Source organism: Globicephala melas, chromosome 15, assembly GCF_963455315.2.
Source record: "Globicephala melas chromosome 15, mGloMel1.2, whole genome shotgun sequence".
Lineage (NCBI taxonomy): Eukaryota > Metazoa > Chordata > Mammalia > Artiodactyla > Delphinidae > Globicephala > Globicephala melas.
In genome coordinates this window covers 73168791-73185503 of record NC_083328.1, presented here as the reverse complement: position 1 = coordinate 73185503, position 16713 = coordinate 73168791, and the positions used below count along the sequence as shown (strand labels likewise).

At 36.7% G+C, this 16713-nt stretch overlaps 1 protein-coding gene across 5 annotated transcripts in view; it reads right to left on the bottom strand.

Moving 5' to 3' along the window:
• Nucleotides 1-16713, bottom strand: part of NCOA3 (nuclear receptor coactivator 3) — a 122795-nt gene that overhangs the window by 83169 nt on the left and 22913 nt on the right. The window contains exon 1 of one of the 5 annotated variants that reach the window (XM_060284904.1): nt 1060-1077. The exons of the other annotated variants lie outside the window; for them this stretch is intronic. The gene's annotated coding sequence lies outside the window, so the exon portion shown is untranslated. Of the gene's footprint in view, nt 1-1059; nt 1078-16713 lie in introns of those variants that run through there. 5 annotated transcript variants of the gene reach the window in all.

The following is a 16713-nucleotide window of genomic DNA, read 5'->3' as shown; positions in this document are numbered from 1 at the left end:
TCACGGGCCAAGTTGCTCCGCGGCATGTGGGATCCTCCCAGACCAGGGCTCGAACCCGCGTCCCCTGCATTAGCAGGCAGATTCCCAACCACTGCGCCACCAGGGAAGCCCGGAAAGCGGATTCTTAACCACTGGACCACCAGGGAAATCCCACAAGTTGTCTTTCAACAGCTTTTTATATAAACTTATGTGAAAATTCCACTACTACATTCCATAATGGCAATACTCAGGCATCCAAAAACATGTAGAACTGAAAAAAGGTGTATGTTAGACTTATAAATTCTGATCATCACCAAAAGTATCTATTTTATTCATTTATTATTCAAAAAACAGTTACTAAATGCCTACTATAAGCAAACCAGGAACTCAGAGACACAAGATGCTCTTAAGAGTTCATGTCCTGCACCTCCCTCATTCCATGCTATCATTATAGTTTTTAATATCTCTCAAATCTATCCATTTCTTTTTAACCCCATTCCTACTACCGTTTAGTGTCCAGGTAGCACATTTTCCCTGGATTACTCCAAAAGTCTACCTTTATTCTAAAGACTTCTCCTTGTATGTAATGATCCAGCCACACTAAATAACTAACCGTTTCCCAGAGGACAACCCAACTGCTCCAAGTCTTTCTGCCCAAGCTGCTCCCAGTTAGAATGCTATTCTACTGACCCATCACCCACCTTCAATTTATACGTTATAACAACTCCTCCTGAAAGCTTACTCAGATGCTTCAACTTTGTCTCTTTCAGCTCTCTCTCCCAATCCCAAATTAGGTTATACACTCCCCTGCAAAAAGCTTGATAACTATCAACTTTGAACATCCCTATCGTGCTTATCACCTGGTAACTGCCTCTCTTCCTGCTCTCCTCCCTTCTGAAGGCAGAGCCCAAATCTCTGTATTTTGTTTCATCCACAGCACCTAACACACAGCAGGTACACAAAATTTTGTTCATGAGTGAGGGGAGGAAAGAGACATTCAAGTGAATATGTACAGGATGCTCAGAGATCTTGGAGGAATCATTCCTGATAAAGAGGTCAAAACACTCAGAAGTTGCTTACCAACAAATAAGGTTTTGCAGGGGTTCCCTGGTGGCCTAGTGGTTAGGATTCCGGGCTTTCACTACCGTGGCCCAGGTTCAATCCCTGGTCAGGAAATATCCCTCCACAAGCTGCAAGATGTGGCCAAAAAAAAAGGATTTACATAAAATTTTATAACATTTGAGAAATTATCTGAAGAAGACATTCTACTATGATACAGAAGACTATCTTTTTGATTATAAGCACAAGGGAAAATAATGGAAAGCACTATAGAAAAACAAGAATAACTCTGCCATCAAATAATTTGTGGTACTGATATCTCTTGGACTCAAGAGGTTAAAATATAATTAAAACATGCCAACACAGCTACTACAGTTTCTGGAATTTAAAACACACACACTTATGACTTAATGTCATGCTATAAAACACCAAATGTCTTCAGTTTTCTGTTCCAGTAATGATGTTTGGAAGTCCGCCAAACACAGAGGAGAAAACCTCTGGCTCCTCCATGCTTTGCAGTATGTGAGGAAACTAGCCTGTCCAGAAAAGATGAAATCATGTATAATATGGTAGAGAGCTCTGTCATAAAATGACAAATTTAAGTAAGCAGAAAATGAGAAGGCAGTGCAGTAAAAATTACAAACTTTGGATACAGAATAGTCTGTCCGGTTGAGGGCCTCAGCCTAAAACGGGCATAAAGAATACCTTATGGGGTTGTCGTGAGAATTACATGAAGGAATTACATAAAGCATTTAAAATACTCAGATTCTGATAGATGTATCCAGTGTTCAATAAATGGTAACTACTGACATTATTATTGCTTTACGATAGAAGAATCTTAGAAAGCAAAGATCCAAGTAGCAAAAGTTATATTCTGAGAATTCAGGCTTTTCCGGTTACTTACTGTTCCTCACTCCCTTAGCTTCTTTTCTTTTTTTTTTCTTTTTAACAAATATTTATTGAGCACATACTATTTGTTAAGTCCTTTATTTATTTATTTATTATTCTCTATTTTTGGCTACATTGGGTCTTCGTTGTTGCGCGCGGCCTTGCCACTCTTCAATGCGGTGCGCGGGCTTCTCATTGCAGTGGCTTCTCTTGTTGCGAAGCTCAGGCTCTAGATGCGCGGGCTTCAGTAGTTGTGGTGCACAGGCTTATTTGCTCTGCGGCATGTGGGATCTTCCCAGACTGGGGCTCGAACCCAGGTCCCCTGCATTGGCAGGTGGACTCCCAACCACTGCGCCACCAGGGAAGCCCTAGCTTCTTTTCTAACGTGAGTACTTTACTTCTTTTAAACTGCCTCCCCCCAATAATAATTTTCTTATTGTAAAAACTAGTTATAATTACCAGCTAAATTAACTATGTTTGCTTTTAGAAGAACAGAAAAATCTGTTAACAAAGTATTTAGAATTCTCATAATACTAAATCAGTCATTTCAAATACATAAAGGGCATTTAAAATACATGTTTAAACATCAGAAACATAAAGATTCCAAAATCCTTAAAATATGGAAGATAAAATATAATACGGTGTATATTACAGACTGAATTGCATCCCCCCAAATTCATAAGTTGAAGTTCTAACTCCTACTTCCTCAGAATGTGACTGTATTTGGAGATAAAGTTTTATAGAGGTAAATAAGTTAAAATGAGATCATCAGGGAGGGCCCTAATCCAATATGACTAGTGTCCTTATATGAGGAGGGAATCTGGACACAGACATGTACAGAGGGAAGACCATGTGAAGACACTGGGAGAAAACAGCCATCTACAAGCCAAGGAGAGAAATTTCATTTCTTTCTCATAAGAAATCAACTGTGCAGATACCTTGATATTGAACTTATAGCCTTCAGAACTGTGACAAAATTTCTGTTGTTTAAGCCACCAGGTCTGTGGTACTTTGTTATGGCAGCCCTACCAAACTAATGTAGCCTACTCTTCCTAAAACCAGATTGGATTTATAGACTGGGAGTATATTTCTAGTCACAGTCACTGATTCCACAAGATAACCTCAGTACCACTTAGAATCAGACGCATTTCCAAACTCAAAAAATCAAATACCTAAAGCCAGAATCAGGATTTGTACATCATATATGTTTTTTAAATATTTATTTATTTCTTTGGTTGCACTGGGTCTTAGTTGTGGCAGGCGGGCTCCTTAGTTGCGGCACACAGGCTGCTTAGTTGCGGCATGCTGGCTCCTCAGTTGTGGCATGCGAACTCTTAGTTACGGCATGCATGTGGGATCTAGTCCCCTAACCAGGGATTGAACTCAGGCCCCTGCATTGACAGCACAGAGTCTTAGCTACTGCACCACCAGGGAAGACCCCATATATGCTTTTTTAAAAATAAAGTGCATTATCTATACTATTTGGGCTATGGCTGATCTAAAACACTATTAACAAGTAATGTTAATATGTTTATGTGGCTATATCACTTGTATTGAAGGAAAAATGCATATTCTGAATTTTTATGTGCACCTATTAAAGACAGTCCTCTCACCTATTAAACAGTCCTCTCAACCTGAACGATTTTAGAAATACTGTTTTTCGACAGAGGAAACAGACTTTGGATTCAAAGAGATGGGGATTAAAAGCCCAGTGTTGCCATTTACTAGTTACATGGCCTTAAGGAAGTTATTTCACCTCTCTGACCCTCAAATTCCTCAACTGTAAATGGTGATGAAAATAATATCTTACCAGATTATCAGATTAGTGAGAGATAAACTAAGCATCTGGCACAATTCGTAACGCAAGGTAGGTACTCAATAAATGGGAGCTATGACAAGATCATCATCCAAATGTACATGAAAAGGAGGTGTTACTGTTATGGGAACTGTAAACTTTTAAACCTTTCTGGAAGGCAATCTTGAAATATCCACCCGAACATTAAGGATATCCCTCTGACCCAGAAATTCGACAGAGTTCTATGGAAATATGTACACAAGTGGGTAAAATGGAAGAAAAAGAATGTTCTTTGTGGCACTGTTTTACCAGAGGTCTGGCTTAGTATTAGACTATACTAGATGCATATTTTTCATTAATTTTTAAATGAAGTAGATCTCTCTGTTCTGACCAAAAGATGGCAATAACAGAATAAGCACAATACAATCCAATGAAGTAAAAACTATGTGCTTATATATGCAGCAAGTGGATACGAAAAGATCCAATACTAAAACACAAATAGCCTTCACTTCTTGTTCATATATCCTACATATTGTAAAAATTTTTTAACTCATTAATTTTTTTCTAATAAAAAAGAAACACAGGTGTGCACCATCTTTTGAGACTAGTGCTTTCCTGTGCTATGGAATGAGTTATGTTAAGGAAAACTGCAACGAAAAACATATTACACACTAACCCTCCCTCCTCAATGAAAATGTCTAGAATCTGTATCTATATTAAGTACACAATGAAGATATTCAAAATCAATTTCTATTTGACATTTTTCAGTTTCTACAGTCAGTTCTAACTTTGTGGAGTTAGTCACAAAACATTTTAAAAACTGCTGTTTATCATAAACCAGTCACACTCTCAAACTCTTCCTCCCCTCCTTTCAAAATAATCTACTTAAATATGTACCTAGAACACAAAATTACTTGAATGTGACCTAAGAAAACATAAAATAAATCTACATCTAAAATTAGTCAGAAAGAGTCAACATTTTAGATTAAGATGAACTGCAATCTTCCTCCACTTGATATAATCCAAATTTAAACACAGAACAATACTGAGACTGGAATCATGGAAGGTCACTATGGAAATGGAACCACTTTGTTTTAAAGATGAGAAAAATGAAGCACAGAGTGATTTGACCAAGTTTACAAAGTAAGATAGATGGAGTATCACTGCAGAGCCCTGGCCTCCCAGTCTAAAATTCTTTTCTCTAGATCATATTGCTTCACATCATAGCTTAATTTTAAATCAATTCCTTTTCCAAATAAATTAGCAAAAATAGCATCAAATAACATACTTGGTTTCATAAATATGTATAAATGAAACAAACGTTAGCTGGCATCTACTACCTGGCATATTTGCAGTACTATCTATAGAGCTCTGCATTTCTGAAATTTCAAGCTTGTAAGATATCTTGATCAGACATTACAAAGGTGTCTGCTCTGCAAAAGCAGAGAGGAAAATGCTTTATGAGAACGAATTCATCCAATTCCCCTGGAGGAAGAGCAACTGGTTAGATTCTAATTAGCTGAAAGACCAAATTTTCCAGTCACATGTGTTTGAATAGCATTTTGTTTGTTTTGGTGGCACGTTCCTTTTTATAAATAATGTTTCTCATCTCTGATTTCAAAGTCACCTTCCAGCCTAATGGAGGCGCATGGCTGACTCTTCTCTCCTTAGAACAAGATTCATAAAGAAAACAAACATTAATGCAAAGAGGTATTTTGTTTCATATTTTCCTTCACTGAAAACCAGTTTGAAAACCAGTTTGATATGAAAATCTCTGATGCTGCAACATCTATATTTAACTAAAATATAAAAATCCAGAAAGTAAGGACAAGGAAAACTAACAGCAGTATAAGACAAAGAATACATGAAGTAGAAATCAGGTAGACAACAGATCTCTGAAATCTAGTTTGGGGAAAATAAAATGATCATCCTAATATGAACAAAAGCTGATGCAACTGGCAACTTCAGGCCAAGTTCACCAAAAAGAAAAGGAATGTTAAGAAATCTCTGCCCTTGTCTCGTATCAAAAATACAAATACTGAGGCAGGTATGTTTAGACATACTCAAACATAAATGCAATAAAATAAAGTTGTTCCATCAAAAAAAACAAGGGTCACAAGTGAAATAAAATCAAATTATTACAATATAAGGCTATGGGTAATTTTAGGTGTACCATTAGCCTTCTAATCTGACCAGATTAAAATGCAGTATCCAAAGAAAGTAGTTTATCAATACTGTCAACACACAACATGGTTTAAAGTATAATTTTGCTAGATTTGATTGAATAATGCAATGTGATAATTAACTTCATTTTATCCACCGAGTGTTGATATTTTTTCTCTAACAAAAACCAAGTATTCAGGGCTATGAGTGATGAGTGACCTTGAGGCAGCACTTGGAAAGCAGTCACCATGGCAACACTACCACAAAAGTGCCTCATCCTCAGCAAAAAGACCAACCTGGTGCATGAAGATTTAAAAACCTAGGGAAACAGAGCTTCCTTCAAGCGCCCCCTCCCCCTCCCCCGCAATAGAAAAAGGAAGAAGAAATTAGTTTTAAAAATGTTTACATTAACCTTTCTATTTTAGCCTTCCTATTTATTCTTCATGGAGGGGGACCATACACATTAAATTATCTTAATGCTGAAATATTAAGTCATGTAAAAATTCTTTTCCTTTCTTTTATCCATTTCCTATATGGGCAAAATAAATTGCTAAGATATGAAAGAACAATGATTTTTGTTTTTAAAAATGCACATTTAAAATTTTTCAACAGAATCATTACTATTCTCATCTTCTTTTAATCACTATATCAATTTTTCTTCCTTTTAATAAGAACATTTCTTTTCCAACATGCACCTTGATAAAGAAAACACGAGGAAAAAAAAAAAAAAGAAAGCACGAGGGAGGGTTGATTTAAAATTCCAAATATAAAATTGTAATTCTGCATATACACGCTAAAGGGCCAGCCACTTGTTTGCTAAGAATGTGGGGAGGGGGGTGTGCGGGGTAAGCAAGCTTCTTTGCACTTAGAGTTTTGATATATATAAAGTTATGTCTTTGCTTCAGACACAGATGTAGTTTTTCTAGAGAATCTACTCCTTGAAAGCCAGGATAACACTCCAGTCATTTTATCACCACATAGTAAGCACAGAGCCTGACATAAGTCAGTTCCAAAGGACTTCAAACTTTTTGCTCACATACCCACCAAAAGAATCTGGAAAAACTATGTAACCCAGAAGATGTGTAAATTGACATTTAAATTTTTCATCAGCTTAACTAGTTACAAAGCAGTAATTTCCAAGATGTTATAACTATTCGCATTTTAATAAACTGTTACATCATTCTCAAGTATTCAAAGGAACTTGGATTATCATCATCCCTCACTAACAGCCAGAAATTTTATAACTGTTCCGTTCTCCTGGAATACAAATTTCCATTCTTCTTCTCTCACAGTATTTGATCATAATGGAATATCATTTTATGCTTAGAAGTATTTTATTAATCATTCCATCTCTGCAACAAAAGGATATATAAATTGAAAACTGAATTCCATCTGATCACAGGCTTTAAGTTTTGAAAACATTTTATTTTGAATTATTACTATAATCATTATTAGGATGTTAATTGTTTAAAATATAAACAGTGCGGCTTCCCTGGTGGCGCAGTGGTTGAGAGTCCACCTGCCGATGCAGGGGACACGGGTTCATGCCCCGGTCTGGGAAGATCCCACATGCCGTGGAGCGGCTGGGCCCATGAGCCATGGCCGCTGGGCCTCCGCATCCAGAGCCTGTGCTCCGCAATGGGAGAGGCCACAACAGTGAGAGGCCCGCGTACCACAAAATAAATAAATATATATATAAATATATATATATAAAACAGTGTATTATAAATTTTGATAAAATACATGTAAAAAGTACTTTTTTCATTGTAAGTGAATCTGTTAAGATACAAAGGCAGAGGTTCTTCTCCACCCCTGCCTCCTGGTGCATTCAGATATCGCAATGAATAATATTCATAAACTGCAACAGTGTTTGTCAATTTCTACATTTTGTTTGTAAAATTATAAATAAAACTTGCTGACATGAGTAGATAATTAGGCGGAAGGAGTTATGTGAAAGCAATGTCACTCAATTCTTTCAATGCAATCTTAGTTACATGACAAAAATCTCAGTGAACTACCATCAAAAATTATTTTTTCATTATCTCCCAGAGAGCAATTTGATTAACCCTCCCTTCAATTTTGATTTTGATGAAAACAGACTCAGAAGCACCTGACAGACCACTTGTTACCCAGCCATTAGAGTCCTTCACTTTTTACACCCTGACACCAATATTTGTAATTGCCCATGTGTTTCAAAACCCAGATTTTTTTTTGGCTAACACCCAGTGTCAATGCAACACAGTAAAAAGAGAGTTATTCCTTTCTTTTGGCAGTGAGAAGAACAATTGTGAAAGGAGACATCTGGAGAAAAAGACTCTGCAAAGCTTTCTCAAGCAGACCAACTTAAGGATTTAAGAGAACAAAAGTTTATGAACCTGGAAACTGATCATCTTTAAATGATGTGTTAAAGCCTCTAGGATCCAACCACCGATTTATAGAAAACACAGAGCTCAGAAGAATGTGCTAAATGACACCAATCAAATACAAAATGGAAAGTTTTCCAAGACATAATCTCACTTTTTCCAACAAATAAATTGCAAGGGAAAGAAAGAGAGAGAAGCAGTAGGAACCTAAATTAAGAGACATAAAAGGGGAATTTCCTGGCGGTCCAGTGGTTAGGACTCTGCGCTTTCACAACCCAGCCAGGGAACTAAGATCCCGCAAGCCACGCAGCACAGCCCAAAATAAAAACAAACAAAAAAATAATAATAACAAACTTTAAAAAAAGAGAGACATAAAAGATATAACAAACTGTAATATGTGCATCTGATTCAAACAAACTATAAAACATAGTTATGTTTCAAGCAGTTGAAAACCTGAACACACCTGGATATTTGATATTAAAAAAATTTTTAAGGTGAGGTAATTTTTTAAATAGTCCTTATTGTTTAAAGATACTTATGAAAACTTTTAGAGACAGAACAGTATGTTATCTGGGACTTCCTCAAGACAATACAGAAAAAAAAGAGTATGAACAAAAATAAAATTGGTCATGAGTTACTAATTGCTGAAGCCAGGAGACAGTTTCATGAGAATTCACTATAGTATTCTCCCTAGTTTTTGTGTTTAAAATTTCATAATGAAAAGTTTCTTAAAATTATTTGCACTCACATACCCCTTGCGAAGTCTTCATGCACCCCAAGTGAGATCCAAACCCACATCAAGACACCATATGCAAGTGAACTTTAACAGCTCCAACTGCCCAACAGAAGTCAGGCGATCAACATGCAGAGAAGCACCTTGAGGCTCTGAACATTTATGAAAACTGTCTTTTCCTCTACAAATTTTCAGCATTAATTCTGAAGCTCAAACCTCAAAAAGAGGAACAAATAATACTTTCTCTTGAATGTTATCACTTAATGTGCATCAGCATATATTGGAAAGATATATACCAGAAAACCACTACTTGCTTATCTTCATTTTAACATGAAAACACATTTATCAGCTCACAGGTAAAGTTTAAGTGGTCTAACACTTGTCAACAATCTTATACGGATTATATATTTCTGCATATTTATATAAATATATGTGTGAATTAAAAAATGAATATAACTATATATACTTATGTACATAAAGTATACCCTACCAACATAAGGCTAGCAACAGGACAAAAGAATTAAGACAACAAAATAACATACCAAAGTGAGTATAAGACTTTGCCTTTTATAAATTCTAGTTATCTTTATTCCTTGCCATATAAACTTCTACCTCACAGTGGAAGCTAACACAACATCAATACATTATAAACCTCTGACTAAATAACCACTCAAAAACCTACTTCCGGGGCTTCCCTGGTGGCACAGTGGTTGAGAGTCCGCCTGCCGATGCAGGGGACACGGATTCGTGCCCCGGTCCGGGAAGATCCCACATGCTGCAGAGCGGCTGGGCCCGTGAGCCATGGCCGCTGAGCCTGCGCTCCACAACGGGAGAGGCCACAGCAGTGAGAAGCCCACGTACCGCAAAAAAAAAAAAAACCCTACTTCCTATTACAACTTTTCTTAAGAAGTAAAATGGAGGGGGAGAACTAAGTATCTTATACATTAGTGCTTTGTTAACTCACCTCAAAGCAATCTTAAATTCAAATTTCAAAAACAGAAAACTGTATTTTGTATGTACAGACTTCCAGATTTATTAAAATTAAAATGCAGTATTTGAAAGTTCCAAGAATTACAACACAGTATTTCCAACTACAACTGCCATGTGAAGAAAAACTGTCCCATCACTTTAAATTGTCTCCTTACTGATTTAATAAGTTTTTTAAAGGGGAAAGGTGTGTCCCTCTCCTATGTAAAATACCAAAGAACTCGGAGGCAAGATGCAGGATAACTACTTAGAAAGACTATACAATATATGACCAGAAAACCACTACCTGCTTACCTCTATTTTAACATGAAAACACATTTATCAACTAACAGGTTAAGTGGTTTAAAACTTACATAAACAATCTTATTTTAAAAACACGTTTAACCTTTTAAGAGAAACAAATTGAAAAAATAATCTATTGGACATGCTCTGCGGTCAGTTAGCATTCAATATATTGAAAACCTTAACTAAAACTGCATAAATATTTAAATCATTCACACCCAAAGATAATTCACTTTTCACTTCAGCAGTATACACTTTCATAAAATAAGACCTTTCGGGTTTCCCTGGTGGCACAGTGGTTAAGAATCCGCCTGCCAATGCAGGGAACACAGGTTCGAGCCCTGGTCCAGGAAGACCCCACATGCCATGGAGCAACTAAGCCCATGCACCACAACTACTGAGCCTGCGCTCTACAGCCCATGAGCCACAACTACGGAGCCCACGTGCCACAACTACTGAAGCCCACGCACCTAGAGCCCATGCTCCGAAACAGAGAAGCCACAGCAATGAGAAGCCCACGCACCGTAACCAAGAGTAGCCCCTGCTCGCCACGACTAGAGAAAGGCCGCATGCAGCAACAAAGACCCAACGCAGCCAAAAATAAAATAAATAAAATAAATTCATAAAAAATAAATTAATAAGACATTTTTCCCTGTTTTTTTTTTTTACTTCAAATAAACTCCCTAAGGTTTTTTCAATTAAAAGAAAAAAAAAGATGGAGGAGAGAGAGTAATTTTTAAACACAAAGCCAACTATGTAAGTCTTAGTCCTGTTAAAAAGTTAATGAAGCATTTAAAGCATAAACTTGTAACTGGAAACAACCTAACATTTTATCAGCAAACAGATTATTTAAAGGATGGTGCATACATGGAAAGAAGGGGGGAAAAAATGTCAAATGCATAGTACAAACCATAAAAATAATATTGATTTCAACTTGTTGACCTGGAAAGATGTTCACCACATAAAAGGGAATAAAAGGTTACAGAACACCATGCAAAAATTCCTTATTTCTAACATGATAAAGTCTACATAGAGAAATGTAAAAAGATACATACAAAAATATCAGTGCTAGCTTCTCTTAGATATACTTTTCTGGGCTTCCCTGGTGGCACAGTGGTTGAGAATCTGCCTGCCAATGCAGGGGACATGGGTTCAAGCCCTGGCCTGGGAAAATCCCACATGCCACGGAGCAACTAGGCCTGTGAGCCATGGCCACTGAGCCTGCGCATCTGGAGCCTGTGCTCCGCAACAAGAGAGGCCGCGATAGTGAGAGGCCCGCGCACTGCGATGAAGAGTGGCCCCCGCTTGCTACAACTAGAGAAAGCCCTAGCACAGAAACGAAGACCCAACACAGCCAAAAATAAATATAAATAAATAAATAAATAAATAAATCAGAAAAGAACAAATCATTTTCCTTAACTGTGTTAAGAAACAATATGCATAAAATAAACTGTAAATGAAATTGGATGGAAACTTTTGAAACTTTTTCAAATAAAATTCTATAACTATTTTAAACAAATATGTAAATAATTAATTTATATAATAATGTAACATTAATTTAATATTTTAAAGCAAATAATAAGCTCTTCATGGTACCACACAAGAATTTTTAAATATGTACACATAGGAGGAAGGGGCACAGAGTACCAATTCTTGCCTAAATCAACAGTGCATTAGGGAGAAGTTACAGCAGGCTTCTTCTCTTACACTTCTCAGTACAAATATCTACTCAAGCATTGTCTCATGTACTTTAAAAAAAACTCCCTGTAGTTGGTTGAAGGCATGTTGGTTATTCACCTAAAGCAACCTTCATTCCAATGTTTTACTTACCAAAAAGACTGTAGTAAGAACTCATTACTGCAAATGGCAAACTGAACTTCTAAAGAATTTTATTTTAACTAGTATCAATAATCTAAATGATTCTAGAACTCTGTCCTCTTTTCATTAAGGTTACTGTAAAATTTTAATTTCATGTACAATTTGAAAAAGAAATATAAATTTCTTAAGGATAATTAAACATCCATAAAGAAGGTTTCATTCAGCTGAATAAGACATCAAGTAATGAGAAACTTTCACTGCGATGTTATTTTATAATAGAAAATAAAGATAACCTAAGTGAGCAATATCAGAAAACTGAATAAATTATGATATATTCACTTAATGAAACACTAAGCCTCTTAAAATGTTCACAATATTTTGTAACATATCAATATGATCTCATTTCCATTTCTTATGTACAGTGTATACATAGATAAAGACTGAAAAGGTGTGCATCAAAATGATCTTTCCTGGGTTTTTTTTAACATTTTAATTTCCTATCACCTAGAGAGAACATGTATTAACTTTGTAATAAGAAACACTTTTATAACGCCTTTGAATTTTTTATACATTATATCCAATCCAAATAGAGAAAAGGAATACTTAACAAATGTTTTCAATAATAACTAATGTTTTTTAAAACCGCACTAAATTGCATTTTTTTGAGACCCTTTAAAACACTAATTGATTTTATCATGTTCTCCAACTGAAGACCTCACTGCTATATCCCACATCTTGTACCTGATAGCAGTGTATAGAATAGAGTATCCTTTCTTGGGGAGACTACTCAATAAACTGTCATGATACAATGTTTTCTGGACTACTGCAACTCTTAATTTGATGAAACAAAATTACAGAAACATTGGGAAGACATAATATACATGTGTACTTTATAATAAAGCAATTTTCAATGAATGTTAATGAATGCGTATACCTACCAACCCTTTCCTCAAACTGCCATTGAAAATTTAGTAAAAGATACTAATCTTTTATTATTGTGCTGGCAGACTAAGACAATAAAAAAGAAATTCCCCTGTACATATGATAACATATGATAACTACTGCTCGCAGATTCTTCAAATTAACAGACTGCCCTATCTTTAACCAATTTCAGCGTAAACTTCCATCCTGACTGGATATCTAGAACCAGTTCCAGACTAAATACACCAGGAACTAAAATGAAACCAACAGAGACCACTGACTTCCTTAATGTAGTCCCATGGAGTTTGAAGATGAAAGATAGGCTATGCCCCAGAAAACCACCATGCCACAGATAGGGATGGGAGAATAGTTTGAGAAGAACATCCTTTCAAGGAAATATAGGGCATATTTATTCACTCAACAATTGAATAATGAATGTCTAAAATAATGCCAGGCACTTATCTAAATTTTTGAGATATATCAATGAGCAAGAGACTAAGATCTGAGCTTCCCTGGTGGCGCAGTGGTTGAGAGTCCGCCTGCCGATGCAGGGGACGCGGGTTTGTGCCCCGGTCCGGGAGGATCCCACGTGCCGCGGAGCGGCTGGGCCCGTGAGCCATGGCCGCTGAGCCTGCGCGTCCAGAGCCTGTGCTCCACAACGGGAGAGGCCACAACAGTGAGAGGCCTGCGTATCACAAAAAAAAAAAGAGACTAAGATCCCTGTCCTTGTGGAGCTTATATTTTATCAGGGAAAAACACCATTAAGCACAATAAATAAGTAAATTATATGGTATGTTAGAGGATTAGCACTATGAGGGGCAAGGTTGCAGTATTAAATAGGGTGGTAAGAATGGGCCTTACTAAGAGGGTGAGATTTGAGACATAAAGAGATAAGGAAGTTAAGTCAAACAGATATACAGTGAAAAAAGCACTCCACGCAGAGGGCACGCCCAAAGGCAGGAGTGTGCCCACATCAGATAAAGATGTTCTTTATCTGGATCAAGAGTGAGGAAGACAGAAAGAGGAACGAAAGGTGAAACCAGAGATGTATCAGGAGCAAATCACACAGGGCCTCATACACTAAGTAAGGACTTTCTTTCTTACTGAGTGAAATGGGGAAACCTCTGCAGATTGAGGAGATGAATGTCAAATGGCTTAGGATTTTAAGAGTCCTCCAACTGTTATGTTATTAAAAGACAGTAAGGAGTGACATTAGGATGTCACTACAGTAATACAACAGTAGACTCAGTGGAAGTATTAAGATTTGATCAGATTCTAGATACATCTTAAAGAGAGAGATATAGAGATGTGAGAAAAAGGAGCCCAGTTTCTTGGCCTGGGCCAAAAAACGTGGAAGGTTTCTTAAAGGAAATTTCGAAGAGAAGGTCACAAGTTCAGTTTTAGACATGCTTACTTTAAGGTTTCATCAGAAATCCAAATGGGAACATTGAGAAAACGGGTGGATATACAAGTCTACAAAGAGAAGAGAGGTTTATCTCACATAAACAGCATACAAAGATCCAACTATGTATGGAATATGTCCCGAAGAAGAAAACCAAGGCAACAGAACAACAAAAACAAAAGGCGAACAAACCCTCCAAGTCAAGAAAACTGTCCTGATGTTGAGAGAAAAAGGGGAAGGGGGAGAGGAGGGCCTTAAAACTACATATTGAAAGAACTTACTACTTGCTTGGAGAAAAATGAGTCAGAATGGCCAATACCAATACATAAGACTACCATGAAAAAAACCCTTTGGACATTCAGGCAAAGACAAAAAAGCTAAGTCACCTAAAAAGAAAATCAGATTGACCTCAGACTGTGACAGCAATGCTCTATGCCAGAAGACAATGGAATCACAGACACTCTAGAAAGAATTTTACAAACAGCCAAACCAGCTTTCAAGTAGTAGAGCTGCAGACAAACTTTTAAACAGTAGAACTCAAGCAATACCGTTTCCGTAAACTCTTCCTGTGGAATTTATTAGAGAATGAATGTTAGACAACCCAAATGACTGGAAAGTCCAGATCAGCATAAAAATAGTGGTGGGTATTAAATACATATTTACTTATTAAAAACCGAATGATGTTATAAGATAGTTATAACAGCTGTATGCTTTGATAATGTAGACAACATAATTGTCCAAAAGTGAGGGGAAAATAAGAGAAAAATTAGAATAAGCTTGCTGAATGCCTTACAGATATTAATTGAAAGTAAAAGAATAATAGTTTTAATCAAATGCTGGGGAAGAGAAAGGAGATTACTAGGTAACTTCAGTAGTACTCAAAGAAAGACAGCAACACACAAAAACCAAAAAAGAACAAGGAGGAACTAAGTGTATTACAGGAAAGTTAATATACAGGCAATAGCTAGAACAAAAGTACAAATGTTAAATATTTTTAACCTAAAACAAACAAGACAAAATATTACATAAAAGACAAGATATATTCTCTCACACTTCATACCCGATTCAAATTTTTTTTAATTGAAAAATAAAACCAAAAAAAGCAAAGAGGAGAAATTTTAATGGAGATGAGAGTAGGACTGGATCCTGGAACCAAAAAAAAAGACAATGGTGGAAAATGTAGTAATATCTGCTATTTAGTTAGCAGTACTATACCAATGTTAACTTCTTAATTTTGATCACTATACCATGGTTAAGCAGTTAACATTAAGGGAACCTGGATGAGGAGTATACAGAACACTCTAGTATTTCTGCAACATTTCTGTCAATCTAAGTTATTTCAAAGTAAAAAAAAAAAATTTTTTAAGTTTGAGAAACAATGTTTTTCACCATTAGAGAATGCTAGGAAACCAATTGGTTATTTTAAAAACTAGGAAATAAAGAAAATGAGCCGAACATTCTGCCTTCCTATGTGAATTGTACCCACACCGGGTGACCAAATAGTTGACTACAAGTAGTCTATAGAAATATTACAGCTGTTAAATGAAAAGGGTATGCTAGAGTATCAGCATTTGCTACTCCTAATAGATTAGGGGTTATTGTTATTGATCGGTACCCCTAATGAAGGGTACCGATCAATAACATCAAGTATCACAAAGTGAGAGAGAAGCAAACATCATGTGTCCCCTGATAAACACCACCACATCAGAAGTAGTCTCTCACTGCAGCTGCCAGTCTCCAAGATGGTCCCCAGTGATGCCCATCTCCTAAAATTCATATCCTTAAGTAGTCCCCTCCCACATAGTACCAGGGTTTGTCTGTAGGACCAAAAGAATATAGCAGAAATGACAGTACGTCACTTCTGGGATCATAAAAGGCATTGCAGCTTTTTTCCTCCCTATCTCCCTCTCTCTCTGATCACTTACTCTGGCAGAGTGCCTTGAGGATACTCAGGCAAAAAACTGAGACCTCCTACAATAGCCACGGGAGTAAGCCACCTTGAAAGCCAATCTTCCAGCCCCAGTCAAACCTTCAGAAGTCTGCAGCCCAGGGTGACAGCTTCACTGCAATCCATGAGAGACCTTACACCAGAACCACTCAGCTAAGCCACTCTCAGACTACTAATCTTCAGAAACCGTGGAAGATAATAAATGCTGTTTTCAACTGCTAAATCTTGGGATTATTTGTTACACAGCAATAGATAACTAATGCATTTGCCCAAAATAACTGAACCTTAATCTGATCAAACCTTGAGAGCCAACCACCAATTTATTAAAAAAATACAGAGGAGCAATTTAAACATCATCATAAGGATATACTCAGC